The sequence below is a fragment of the Phacochoerus africanus genome, chromosome 2 (assembly GCF_016906955.1).
Source record: "Phacochoerus africanus isolate WHEZ1 chromosome 2, ROS_Pafr_v1, whole genome shotgun sequence".
Classification (NCBI taxonomy): domain Eukaryota; kingdom Metazoa; phylum Chordata; class Mammalia; order Artiodactyla; family Suidae; genus Phacochoerus; species Phacochoerus africanus.
In genome coordinates, this window is record NC_062545.1 from 266,223,302 (window position 1) to 266,236,688 (window position 13,387).

Consider the following 13,387-nt stretch of genomic DNA (forward strand, 5'->3'; position numbering starts at 1 on the left):
TTTCACCCTCCCCAGCAATGGCGCCCTGCTTCTCCTGTGGGCCATGATCTCTTCTCAAGTTCCTTCAGCTGTGGTGTTCTGCTCTCCAGGCCAAGGCACACTGCTCCCTGGCCCCTCAGGCTGTCTCCACACAGCCAGTCCTAATCCTGAATTGACATCCAGTGGCTGAGTCTCAGCACCCAGCCCCCACACAAGTATCTCAGGCTGTGATGTCTAGTGTTGTGGCATAGATAATCTGTGCAGCTTTCACTCTGCTGTGCTCTCCTCAGTCCATCTGCTGCACATTTCTTGGTGACTTTGAGGTCCCTTCATCTCAGCTGGTCTGTCTGTCATTTAGGTAGCTTCCCAAGGTGTGGGTTCCTTTTCTCTTTCACAGCTCCCTCTCAGGAATGCTTGTCCTGTCCTGATTCCTTTTCTTTCTCTCTCTTTTTTCTTTTGTTCTACCCATTTATGTTGAGGGTTTCTTGCCTTTTTTGGAAGTTTAAGATCTTTTACCAGCATTTAGTAGATACTCTGTACAAATCATTCTACATGTAGATTTGCTTTTTTGATGTGCTTGTGGAAGAAGGTGAGCATGATGTCTTACTCCTCTGCCATCTTGATCCTTCCCCCTTGTTAAATTTTATTAAAGATTGTACTATGCATTGAAATCTCTTTTGTCAGTTATATGATGAATATTTTGAAAGTACTCATTATATTTTTTCATATTTATTAGACTTACTTGATTTAGTGTTGTGTCAATTTCTGCTATACAGCACAATGACACAGTCATATATATATGTGACTATATATATAGATGTATATCTACATATATATTATTTTTCTCAAGATATCTTCCATCATGTCTATAAAGTACCCATTTAATGGGCTCCATTGTCCTAGTTCCTGACTCCCCTTGGCTTGCTCTGAATAGGTTTTTAATTTTTTTTATTTCAGTACAGTTGACATATAATATTGGTTTTGTTTTAGGAGTACAGAAGAGCGAATCAGTCACACATATACATATATCCATTATTCTCTCCCCTATAGGTTATCAAAAAATATTGAGTAGATTTTCCTGTGATATACAGTAGGTTCTAGTTAATCATCTATTTTATATAGTAGTGGGTATATGTTATTCCCACCCTTCAGATTCTTTTCTCTCCACAATGGTTCCACCTGTGGTAACCGGAAGATTGGTTTTGAAATCTGTGAGTTTCTGCCTGTTTTATAAATAAGTTTTTTTCTACCATTTTTATTAGATTCCACATATAAGTGATATGATATTTTTCCTTCTCTGTCTGCCTGACTTCACTATGATAATATCTAGGTCCATCCATGTTACTGTATAAGGCATTAGTTTGCATATTTTTATGGCTGAATAATAGAGAAGTGGTACATGTTTCTTGCTCCTTTGAAAAGGGAACATAACTTTGAAGAGGTCCAGGAAAATACATGACAAACGGAAATTGAGGTTGAACAGCATGGAACAAACAACAAAGCCAGATTATCCTAATTTATTCATGGGATCACCTAAATCCAAGCTTATGGAAAGAAATAAATGCATCATTAAGGAAAGTTGCTATCATAAGTCTCCACGTGTATCAAATACCAAACTCCTTCAAAACATTTTGATTCCCATCTTCACACTCCAAAAAGATTAGAGTTGAGAACATCAACACAACCTTAAATGTCATTCCAAATGCTAGTTATACACTATTTACTCTTATACCTACAAATAAAATTTATAAAGTTATTGCATTTAGTAGAGGGAAGACACATACACACAAAGAAAATTTAAAAAGTTGAAAAGACAATAAAAATAAAAGACATATATCTAGGCAGAAAATAATAGAGATAAAATGAATAATAAGGGATTACCCTTTGTGGCTCAGCAGGAATAAACCTGCCTAGTATCCATTAGGAGGTGGGTTTGATGCCTGGCCTGTTACAGTGGATTAAGGATCCTGTGTTGCCCTGACCTGTGGTGTAGATCACAGATGTGGCTGGGATCCCATGTTGTTGTGGCTGTAGTGTAGCCATGCAGCTGCAGCTCCAAGTCACTCCTAGCCTGTGAACCTCCTTATGCCTCATGTGCATGCCTAAGAAGAGGGCAAAAAATGATAATTGAAACCAAATTAATCTTAAAAAGGCAGAAAAATAGGGAAAGACAAAAAATTTAAAAAAAAACAAACCAGATGCCTTCACAGATGAATTCTACCAAACATACAAAGAGGAACTTATACCCATTCTCCTTAAAGTTTTTCAAAATGTTGAAGAAGAAGGAACACTCCCAAAGCTATGATGCCCCAAGCTAGGAGGAATGGTGCTCAGCTTCCCCAAGTTGGGGTGGGACCAGATTACTGCAACCCATCACAAGGTTTCTTCTGGGGCAGGACAAGGCAGCCTGGAGATATGTGGTGCAGCTCAGGGCTTTTCCAAGTGGGGGTGGGCCTGGAGCATGCCTCATGTGCTGCAAAGCGGCACATGGCTTCTCCTGGGTCAAGGCAAGGCCCACAGCTCTGCAAAGCAGTGCATGGCTTTCTGCGGGGCAGGCAAGGAGGCCCAGAGCTGTGTGGTGCAGCACAGTGCTTTCCCGTGGCAGGGACAGGGCCTGGAGTGCTGCTAAAGCATGCAGCTTCTCCTGGGTTGGGTCGGTGCCAGCTTCTTGCAGTGGGGGTGAGGCCCCATAGTGCAGCTTCTCTGCTTCCCACTGGGGTGTGGTGCTGTGCCTGCTACTCCACCCTCTGTGATGGGGGGGCAAGCACATGCAAGCTGGGGTGCAAGGAGTTTTCTATGGTGGTGGCCTGCCCCTTATCCTCTCCCCTCCCCATCAATGGTGCCATATCTCTCCTGTGGGTCCAGACCTTCTCCCGGGTTCGCTCTGCCACAGCTTTCCACTCCCCAGCCCTTAGTATACCACTTCCTCTACCTGAGGCACACTGCTCCCTAGACTCTTGGGCTGTCTCCACACCACCAACTCCAGCCTGCTCCCAGGGACTGAAATCTGGAGTCTAGGCCTCAGCGCCCAACACGCACCCAAGCTTCTCAGGTTGTGGTTTCTGTGCCATTGGTTCAGATGATCTGTGCCTCTCTCACTGTTTTTCAGTTCTCGACCTTATGCTGTACTTTCCTTGGCATCTTGGTCATCCCTCTGACTCTGCTGACCCTTCTGTGGGTTAGGTGACTTCTGAGGGTGTGGGTTCCCTTTCTGCTTCAAAGGTCCCTCTAAGGAATGCTTGTCCCATTCTGATTCCTTTTATAGTTTTTTTCTTTTGTTCTACCAAGTTTTGTTGAGTTTTTTTTTTTTTTTGCCATTTTTGGAGGTTTATGTTCTTTTTTTTTTTGTCTTTTTTTTGCTATTTCTTTGGGCCGCTTCCGTGGCATATGGAGGCTTCCCAGGCTAGGGGTCTAATCGGAGCTGTAGCCACAGGCTTACGCCAGAGCCACAGCAACGCGGGATCGGAGCTGCATCTGCAAACTACACCACAGCTCACGGCAACGCCGGATCGTTAACCCACTGAGCAAGGGCAGGGACCGAACCCGCAACCTCATGGTTCCTAGTCAGATTTGTTAACCACTGTGCCACGATGGGAACTCCATGGAGGTTTATGTTCTTCTGCCAGCATCTAGTTGCTGTCCTGTGTCAGAATACACCTTTTCTCAAGGGCACATGATACATTCTCAAATTGATCACATATTGGGGCATGAAGCTAACCTCAACAAATTTAAGAGTATAGAAATTATTTCAAGTATCTTCTCTGACCACAATGGCATGAAACTAGAAATCAACCACAGAAAAGAAGTGAGAAAAAACAGACTACATGGACACTAAACAACATGCTCCTAAAAAAAAAAAAATGGGTCAATGAGGAAATCAAGAAGGAAATTAAAAATCTTGAGACAAATGATAACGAAGACACAACCATTCAAAATTTATGGGATGCCACAAAAGCAGTGCTCAGAGGGAAGTTCATAGCAATACAGGCCTTCCTCAAAAAAGAAGCAAAACCTGAAGTTGCCAACTAAACCCACCACCTAAGTGAATTAGAAAAAGAAGAACAAAAAAAACCTAAAGGCAACAGAAGGAAGGAAATCATAAAGATCAAAGAGCAAATCACTAAAATAGAGACATAAAAAACAATAGGAAAAAATCAATCAAACTGAAGTCTGGTTCTTTGAACACGTAAACAAAGTAGACAAACCTCTGGCTAGCCTCACCAAGAAGAGGAGAGAAAAAAAACCCAAATAAATGAAATAAGAAATAAAAAATGAGAAGTCACAATGGATACTACAGAAATACAAAAAAAGAGAGAATACTATCAACAAGTATATTCCAACAAATTTGATGACCTAGAAGAAATGGACATCTTTCTAGAGAACTACAGCATGAAAACTGAATCAAAAAGAAATAGATCAACTGAACATGATATTGAATATGTCATAAAAACACTCACTACAAATTAAAGTCCATGACCAGAGGGCTTCACAGGAGAATTCTACCAAATGTACAAAGAGGAACTTATGCCCAACCCCTTAAACTTTTTCAAAAGGTAGAAGAAGAAGGAACACTCCCAAAGACATTCTATGATGCCGCTATCACCCTAATTCCAAAACCAGACAAAGATATAACCAAAGAAGAAAATTATTGACCAGTATCTTTGAACAATTTAGATGCAGAAATTATCAACAAAATTTTAGCCAACCATATTCAACAGCATATCAAAAAGATCTTATACTATGACCAGGTGCGATTCATCCCAGGGTCACTAGGATGGTTCAACATGCATAAATCAATCAACATCATACAGCACATTAACAAAAGAAAGGTCAAAAGACCCATGATCATCTCAATAGATGCAGAAAAAGCATTTGACAAAGTCTGCCATCCCTTCATGATAAAAACTCTCACCAAAGCTTGTATGGAGGGAACATTCCTTAACATAATCAAAGCCATTCATGACAAACCCACAGCAAATATAATACTCAGTGGAGAAAAGCTGAAACCCTTCCCACTAAAACCTGGTACAAGACAAGAATGCCCACTCTCACCACTGTTATTCAACATAGTATTGAAAGTTCTAGCCACAGCAATCAGAAATAAAAGGCATCCAAATAGGAAGAGGTGTGGTTAAACGGTCCCTGTATGCAGATGACGTGATACTATACATAGAAAACCCTAAGGATTCAATCCCAAAAATACTTGACCTGATCAACAAATTCAGCGAAGTATCAGCATATAAGATTAACATTCAGAAATCAGTCACATTTCTGTATACTAACAATGAAATATTAGAAAAAGAATACAGAAATGCAATACCTTTTAAAATTGCATCCCCCCAAAATCAAATACCTGGGAATACACCTGATGAAGGAGGTAAAAGACTTATATGCCAAAAACTATGAAATTTTAATCCAGGAAATTAAAGAAGATGCAAAGAAATGGAAAGATATTCCATGCTCCTGTGTTGGAAAATTAATTTTGAAAAAAGTCCATATTATAAAAAGCTATCTACAGATTCAATACAATCCCTATCAAATTACCCACAACATTTTTCACAGAACTAGAACAAATGATCCAGAAATTTATATGGAACCACAAAGGGCCCAGAACTGCCAAAGCAATTCTGAAGAACAAAAACCAAGCAGGAGGCATCTCTGTCCCAGACTTCAGGCAATATTAAAAAGCCACAGTCATCAAGATAATGTGCTACTGGTAAAAAGACAGACAGAACAGTGGTACAGAATTGAGAACCCAGAAATAAATGCAGACATCTTTGGTCAATTAATCTTTGACAAAGGAGGCAAGAATATAAAACGGGAAAAAGACATTCTTTTCAGCACATATTGCTGGGAAACCACGCGGAGCCAAGGAGATGCAGGGACTTGAGGAAGGGACCTTGCCTGACAGCAGAAAAACCCAAAGGCAGGTTCCTAACCAAGGAAGGGAGTTCACCTGGACGGTGCAAGCCGAAGGTAGGCTTCTGGTCAGGATAGAAGCCTGTCTGTAAGGTGAAAAACCAAGGGCAAGCTGAAGCCTGCCTGTATGGAGGAAAACCGAGGGCAGGCTGAGACCTGCCTGTAGAGTGAAATCCGAGGGCAGGCCTCAGGTTACACGGCTCTCATGTTGATGTTGATGGGGAAAAATTGGGGCTTTCCTGGGAAAACAATTTCCATGTTTTCACTGGAGAACATGGATTGTTTCACAGGTGACCTGGTCTTTCCTGTTGTTTTATTTTTATTCAGTTTTCCTCAGTCTTTCCTGATTATTTGCTTATTATTCTTATTTCCCATTCTTATTTCCCTGGTGATTTGTGATTTAACAAAATTACAATAATAATATAATAATAACTTCATTCTAGAGGACTTCCCTATTTAAATCCTACTTAATTAAAGCATAGTATTTATCTACTAACTAGTTATACAGTAAACTTTAGAGTTAGGATTTTAATGAGGTTTATATAAGTTAGACATATATTATTCATGATCAAAAGAAACCTAGCTGTGAGTTTTGTCCTTGATTTTAGAAGCTTTTAGTGACAGCTGGCTAAGTTATTTTGTATTTTCTCATAGTGTCTCTCTGCCAAGGACACTTTGAAGACAGACAGTAGTCTGAAGACAAAATTTGTTGTGTCTGTAGCCTCTTCAGCTTGTAAAAATTGGCTGGCCATGGGATGGTTTGTGCTGGGTCTCCTCTTTCCCACATGATATGTTGTGCCTGCTTGTCCTTAAATTGTACTCATTAAGTTTAGTTAAGTTGGAGATTTTAAAACATGACATATTGCTGCTGTACCATGTGATCAAAAAACAAAATGTAAAAATTAACCAATGTACTTTTAACACTGTGATGCAATCTGTAGTTAGAAACTGTCTATATAACAATCACTTATGCCAATAAAATTTGAGCGGTCCAATGCCCTGAAAGATGGGACAAAGAGGCTGTCTCCATGTACACTCACCAATGCCGTCCATCTTCTTCAGTGAGTGCACTCCCTGGCCACTGGAGCTGGCCTCAGGCAGGAAACCTGGACACCTGCATGCAAATCAATGAAACTAGAACACACCCTCACACCATGCACAAAAATAAAACCAAAATGGCTGAAAGACTTAAATTTAAACAAGACACCATCAAATTCCTGGAAGAGAATATAGGTAAAACATTCTCTGACATTAACCTTACAAATATTTTCTCAGGTCAGTCTCCCAAAGCAAAAGAAATAAGAGCAAAAATAAACCAATGGTACCTCATCAAACGGACATGTTTTGCACAGCAAAAGAAACCAAAATTAAAACAAAAAGACAATTTACAGAATGGGAGAAAATAGTTTCAAATGTTGCAATTGACAAGGGACTAATCTCTAAAATATACAAACAACTTATACAACTCAATAGGAAAAAAGTCAACAATCCAATTGAAAAATGGGCAAACAACCTGAAGAGACATTTCTCCAAGAAGAGATACAGATGGCCAACAAGCACTTGAAACAATGCTCAACATCCCTGATTATCAGAGAAATGCAAATCAAATCTCCCATGAGATACCACCTCACACCAGTCAGAATGGCCATCATTAGTAAGTCCACAAATAACAAACCCTGGAGGCGGTGTGGAGAAAAGGGAACACTCTTGCACTGTTGGTGGGAATGGAAGCTGGTAAAACCACTATGAAGAACATTATGGAGGTACCTTAGAAAACTGTACATAGAACTACCATATGACCCAGCAACCCCACTCTTGGGCATATATCCAGACAAAATTTTCCTTAAAAAAGAGACATGAACCCACATGTTCATTGCAGCTGTATTCACAATAGCCAAGACATGGAATCAACCCAAATGTCCATTTATAGATGACTGGATTAGTAAGAGGTGGTATATATACAGAATGGAATACCACTAAGCCATAAAAAAAGAACAAAATAATGCCATTTGCATCAACATGGATGGAACTAGAGACTCTCATACTGAGTGAAGTAAGTCAGAAAGAGAAAGATAAATGCCAGATGATATCACTTACATCTGGAATATAATATATGGTACAAAGGAACCTTTGTGCAGGAAAGGAAATCATGTACTTGGAGAATAGACTTGTGTTTGCCATGGGGGAGGAGGATGGATTGGGCAGGACTGGGAGCTTGGGATAAAAAGATGCAGAATTTTGCCTTTGGGATGGATTAGCAGTGGGATCCTGTTGTGTAGCACTGGGAACTATGTCTAGTCACTTATGATGGAGCATGTAACATGAGAAAAAAGAATTTATACACATATGTGGAATTGGGTCACCATGCTGTACAGTAGAAATATATATATGTAAATGATAAAACAAATAAAAACAAAAATAAAATCCTGAGTCTCAAAACAAAAAACATAGCTACAAAACAATAATAGAGAAAAAGTGAGTAATATCAGCTAAATTAATCTAAATAAAGGCAGAAAAACTAGGTAAAATAAAACAAACAAAATCTTCCCCCAAATCTAAGTCAACTTAACAAAGTAGCAGGAAACAAAGTTAATGAAAAAAATCACCAAAATAAATGGTATTCTATATCCTGGTGTTGAGCATTGAGATTTGAAAGTTTTATTTTTTATCTTTTTTTTTAGGGCCACACCCATGGCATATGGAGATTTATAGGCTAAGGATCTAAACAGAGCCGTAGCTGCCTCCCTACACCACAGCCACAGCAACGCCAGATCTGAGCTGCCTCTGTGACCTACACCACAGCTTATGGCAATGCTGGATCCTTAACCCACTGAGCAAGGCCAGGGTTTGAACCCACATACTCATGGACATTAGTTGGGTTCACTAAATGCTGAGTCACTATGGGAACTCAGAGAATTGAAATTTTTAAATACACTCTTTATAACAGCATACAAGCTAAAAGATACATATGGATAAATTTAACAAAATAGTAGCAATACAAGTACCTTAAAAACCGCCAAACCTTCATGAAGGAAATTAAAGAGAACCCAAATAAATAGAAATATTGCTTGCACATAGATTGAATGAGTCAATATTATTATAGAAATAGTTCTCCCCCAAATTGATCTATAGATAAAATGCAATCAAAACCAAAATATTTGCTGACTACTTTTAGAGGCTACTTCTTAATTTTATATAGAAGTGAAAAAGAATCAAATTAGCCAAAACAATTTTAATTATTTTCTTTTACTTTTTTTGTCTTTTGTCTTTTTCAGGGCCTCACCCATGGCATATAGAGGTCCCCAGGCTGGGGTCAAATTGGACCTGTAACTTCTGGCCTATGCCACAGCCACAGCCACACCAGATCTGAGCTGCATCTGCAACCTACACTACAGCCCACCAGAATGCCAGATCCTTAACCCACTGAGCAAGACCAGGGATGGAACCCTAAACCTCATGATTCCTACTCAGATTTGTTTCCACTGTACTGCATGGGAACTCCAGCCAAATATATATTTTTTTTTTTCAATAAAAAAACTGCCAGGCTTTACCTAATTTTGAAACTTTTTGTAAAGTTATCAATGAAAATAACAAAAACTACATGAGGATAGGAGTATAGATCAATGGAACAGAATGAATAATTTCAAAATTGATCAATACATACAAGTTCAACTAACATTTTTACAAATATGCCAAGGCGATTTAATGCAGAAAGGATACTGTTTTAGTAAACAGTGCCAGCATGATCCAATATCAATATGTCTTAAATGAATGTAGATCATTATGTTGCACTGCATGCAAAATGTAACTACAAATGAGTCAAACGTATAAGAACTATAAGTATAAAGCTATTTTGGAGAGAACATTGGACAAAATCTCAGAAAATATAAGGTAGGCAACATTTTCTCAATGTCATGAACTAGAAAAGAAAAAAATTGTAATTGCACTTAATGAAAATAAAATGCATCTCTTCTGCAAAAGAAACCCTTGAAAAAATACAGTTTGGAACTGGCAGAAGCTATTTGTAAAAGAGTTTGTTTCTGACAAAGTCTTGAATCCAGAACATATACAGAAGAAAAGCAACCCAATTATTTTTAAAACTGTGTAAAAGATTTGAGCAGATATTTCACCAAAGATATATAGCAAAGCAGTATGTATAAAGACACTCAACATCATTAGTCATTAGATAAATGGAAATGGAAATCACAGAAAGATACCCAGCAAACCCACTAGAATGGCTGAAATCAGATGACTGGCATGCAAATCACAGAGAGATACCCAGCAAACCCACTAGAATGGCTGAAATCAGATGACTGGCAATACCAGAAGCAGTGAAGATGTTAGAGATCAGAACTCGCATACACGGTTGGCAGTAATGCACAATGTAGAGCCTTGATGAGAAAGTGTTTGTCAGTTTCTCATAAAGTTCAACATACACTTGACCCAGCAACTCCACTCCTAAGTATTTATGCAAAATAAATGAAATCTTTTACACACAAAGACTTGGATTCAGAGCTATACACTTGTACATATATGTCTGACACAGTTGATACTGCAATGCTGTGAGGAAAAGATGGCATTTTCAAAAAATGGTGCTAGGGTCAGTGAATATCCATATAGAAAAAATGAATTATAACTCACATCATAAACAAAAATTACTTCCAGAAGGATTAAAGGTCTAAATATAAACGGCTGAAAAACAAATGCTTTTAGAAAATAACACAGGAGAATATTTTCATATACTTGGCCAAATTATAACAAAAAGTACTAAACCTAAAGAACAAATCAACAAGTTAGACTACATTAAATTTATGTATTGTTCATCAAAATAAATCATTTAGATAATGAAAAGGCAAGTACTAGAATAGAAGTTTCTATCTATCTACTTATCCATCTATCTTCAATAAAGAAATCAAATCCAGACTATATAAAAGATTCTTCAAATCGGTAAGGAAAAGGAGAGAATGCAATAGAAAAGTAATTGCTACTTCAAACAAGAAGACACACAAATGAACAAGAAACATAAAACAAGACGTTCAAATTCAATTCATGGTAGTTCCCAGGCTAGGGGCTGAATTAGAGCTACAGCCGCCAGGCTACACCACAGCCACAGCAATGCCAGATCCCAGCTCTGTCTGCCAACTACACCACAGTTCATGGCAATGCCAGATTCTTTTGCCTACTGAGCAAGGCCAGGAATCGAACCTGGATCCTCATGGAAACTAGTCAGGTTCTTAACCTAAGCCACAATGGGAACTCCCAATTTCAGTTTTTAATATCAAAGAAATACAAATTAGAATCACCATGAAATACTATCACACACTCACCAGCATGCTTAACAATCTGAGTCTTGCTGAAGACATGGAGCAACTAAAACCCTTCTGTGCTACAAATAGGAACATACACTGGGATAAACCTCCTGGAGTGTGACTGGGTGGTGTCTTTTAATGTATTCCCTGTGACCCAGCATTTTCATTCATAGGCATGTATTCCAAAGAACTGCATATATGTTTATCAAAAGATATTTACAAGCGTATCCACAGCAGCCCTATTTATTACAGTATCAAATTGGAAAAAAAAAAAAACCTCAATGCCCGCCCACATTATAATGTATTAACAATTGTGGTATGTTTATATAATAGAATTCTAAACTGAATGAGAATAAATAAACAAAACTAATATTGATGAATCTTGCAAACAAGATGGTGAACAAGAAAAATCAGACAAAACTGAGAAATTTGTCTATGTTAAATTTAAGAATTTCTGTTCCTTAAAAGACACCACAGTTGCCCTTGATGAGGAGAATAATGCACAGAAGTGTTAGAGTATTGGCCAGGATACTTGGACTAGGAGAATGTCAGGTCCAAACAAGAAACTAGGTGATGCCTGGGCCTTTCACCCACGTTCTTCCCTCTGAGTCACAGATATAAGAGAATAAGGTGACAACAGCAAGCTCAGAGCAGGGCCTGCCGAGATGATGGACAGAAGGAACCTTCTCTGAGAATCTGCAAGTAAACAGGACTCCCACTTGGAAACAGCAGGGCCCCCTCCTCTCTTTAGGGATTCAGAGGCAATTAGTCTCTTCTCCCTCTAATGAGGACACTGGGGCCTCCAAACCTGGAGCATATTCCCAGCATGAGGCCCCTCAGGCCCCCTCAGTTCCATTTATTGGGACTCCAGAAATCTACTCTACAGTTGCCTGAAACATGGAGGAGAGGCCACGTCTCCAGATGGGGCTGTGATGTGAATCTGCCCTTGTCCAAGGAGAAAGTGAAGATAGTACACTGCTGATCTGAGGAGGATCAGGTGGGTCAGTGCTGAATCAGATGCACAACAGTTCAAGTCTGAGTTTTACTGCTTACCTGCTGCCTCCCTTGGGACAAATCACTTTGCCTCTTTACACCTCAGTTTCCTTATCAGAAAAAGAGAGTATTCAGCCAATGAGATAGTGAAAGTACATTGAGATAAGAAAAGCAGTTTTAGCACAAATCCCGGCAGGATGTGAAGTCAATCCTTGTTATTCTTGCCATTGCTGCTGCCAAGAATACATATATTTTGTGATTTACCTGTAGCTCAGAGATGGCAGAGGCAAGATTAATGCCTAGGTCTGTTTTAACCCAGAGTCTGTACTCTTGAGCCATGAGTCATTCTGCCTCTTGTTGATGTGGTTGGGCAAGAAAGACTCAAGACAATGAAATTAAACTGGGACATTGGAAAGCAGCTATTGTGTGTCTTTCTGGAATGCTATACCTCCTGACTGTTCTTTTCTCCAAGTTGGTGCCAACACTCTCTCCACATATAACTCTGCCTCTGTTCCTCTCTAGCAAAGGTTTCTGCAAGGCTGTGGCCCAGGATGCTGCCTCTTATCCTCACACTACAGAAACTTGTATCCTTAGAGCTCAAAACTAATGGCTAAATGCTCTGTATCACTAACTCCCAGTTTTAAAAGCAGAACCCTCCTGACTCAGTCTAACACATCTGATTCCACGGTTTAATCACCTTTGGCCATAAGCCCAGGTAGTGCTCTGCGCAGCTCATATCTGCTCACTGTCCTCCAGCCACTCTGTTCTTCCCATCAGGCCCCTTCCCTCCTCCAGACCTTTACATATGCTGGAAATTTTTCAGCACAACTATTCTTTCTTCTGCTGCTGATATAGCTCATCACTACTTCAGGGCCCACATGATATCGAACTTTCTCCAAGAAGATTTTCCTGAGCTCTAGTCCGATTTAGATCCTCCAATTACATAGTCTCAGTGTTACCACTGTATCTCTCCTTTTCATACTGACTTTGTATTGACTTTTTTGTTTGTTGTCAGCCTCTCCAATCTGCCCATAGGTACAGACAAGCTGCCTATTTCCATTACCTTTAAACTTCTAGTGCCCAGAGGCAAATGCGATGGAAGGTAGGCAACCAATAAATATTTGAATAGATGAAAACTTGCAAATAGGGCTCCCTAGACCCAATGTGGAGGCATTCTAAAGAATGGA

The 13,387-nt window shown here is 39.3% G+C and overlaps 1 pseudogene; it reads right to left on the bottom strand.

The window, feature by feature from the left end:
* LOC125120321 (olfactory receptor 1J4-like) overlaps window positions 1-13,387 on the bottom strand; it is a 39,382-nt pseudogene that overhangs the window by 16,267 nt on the left and 9,728 nt on the right.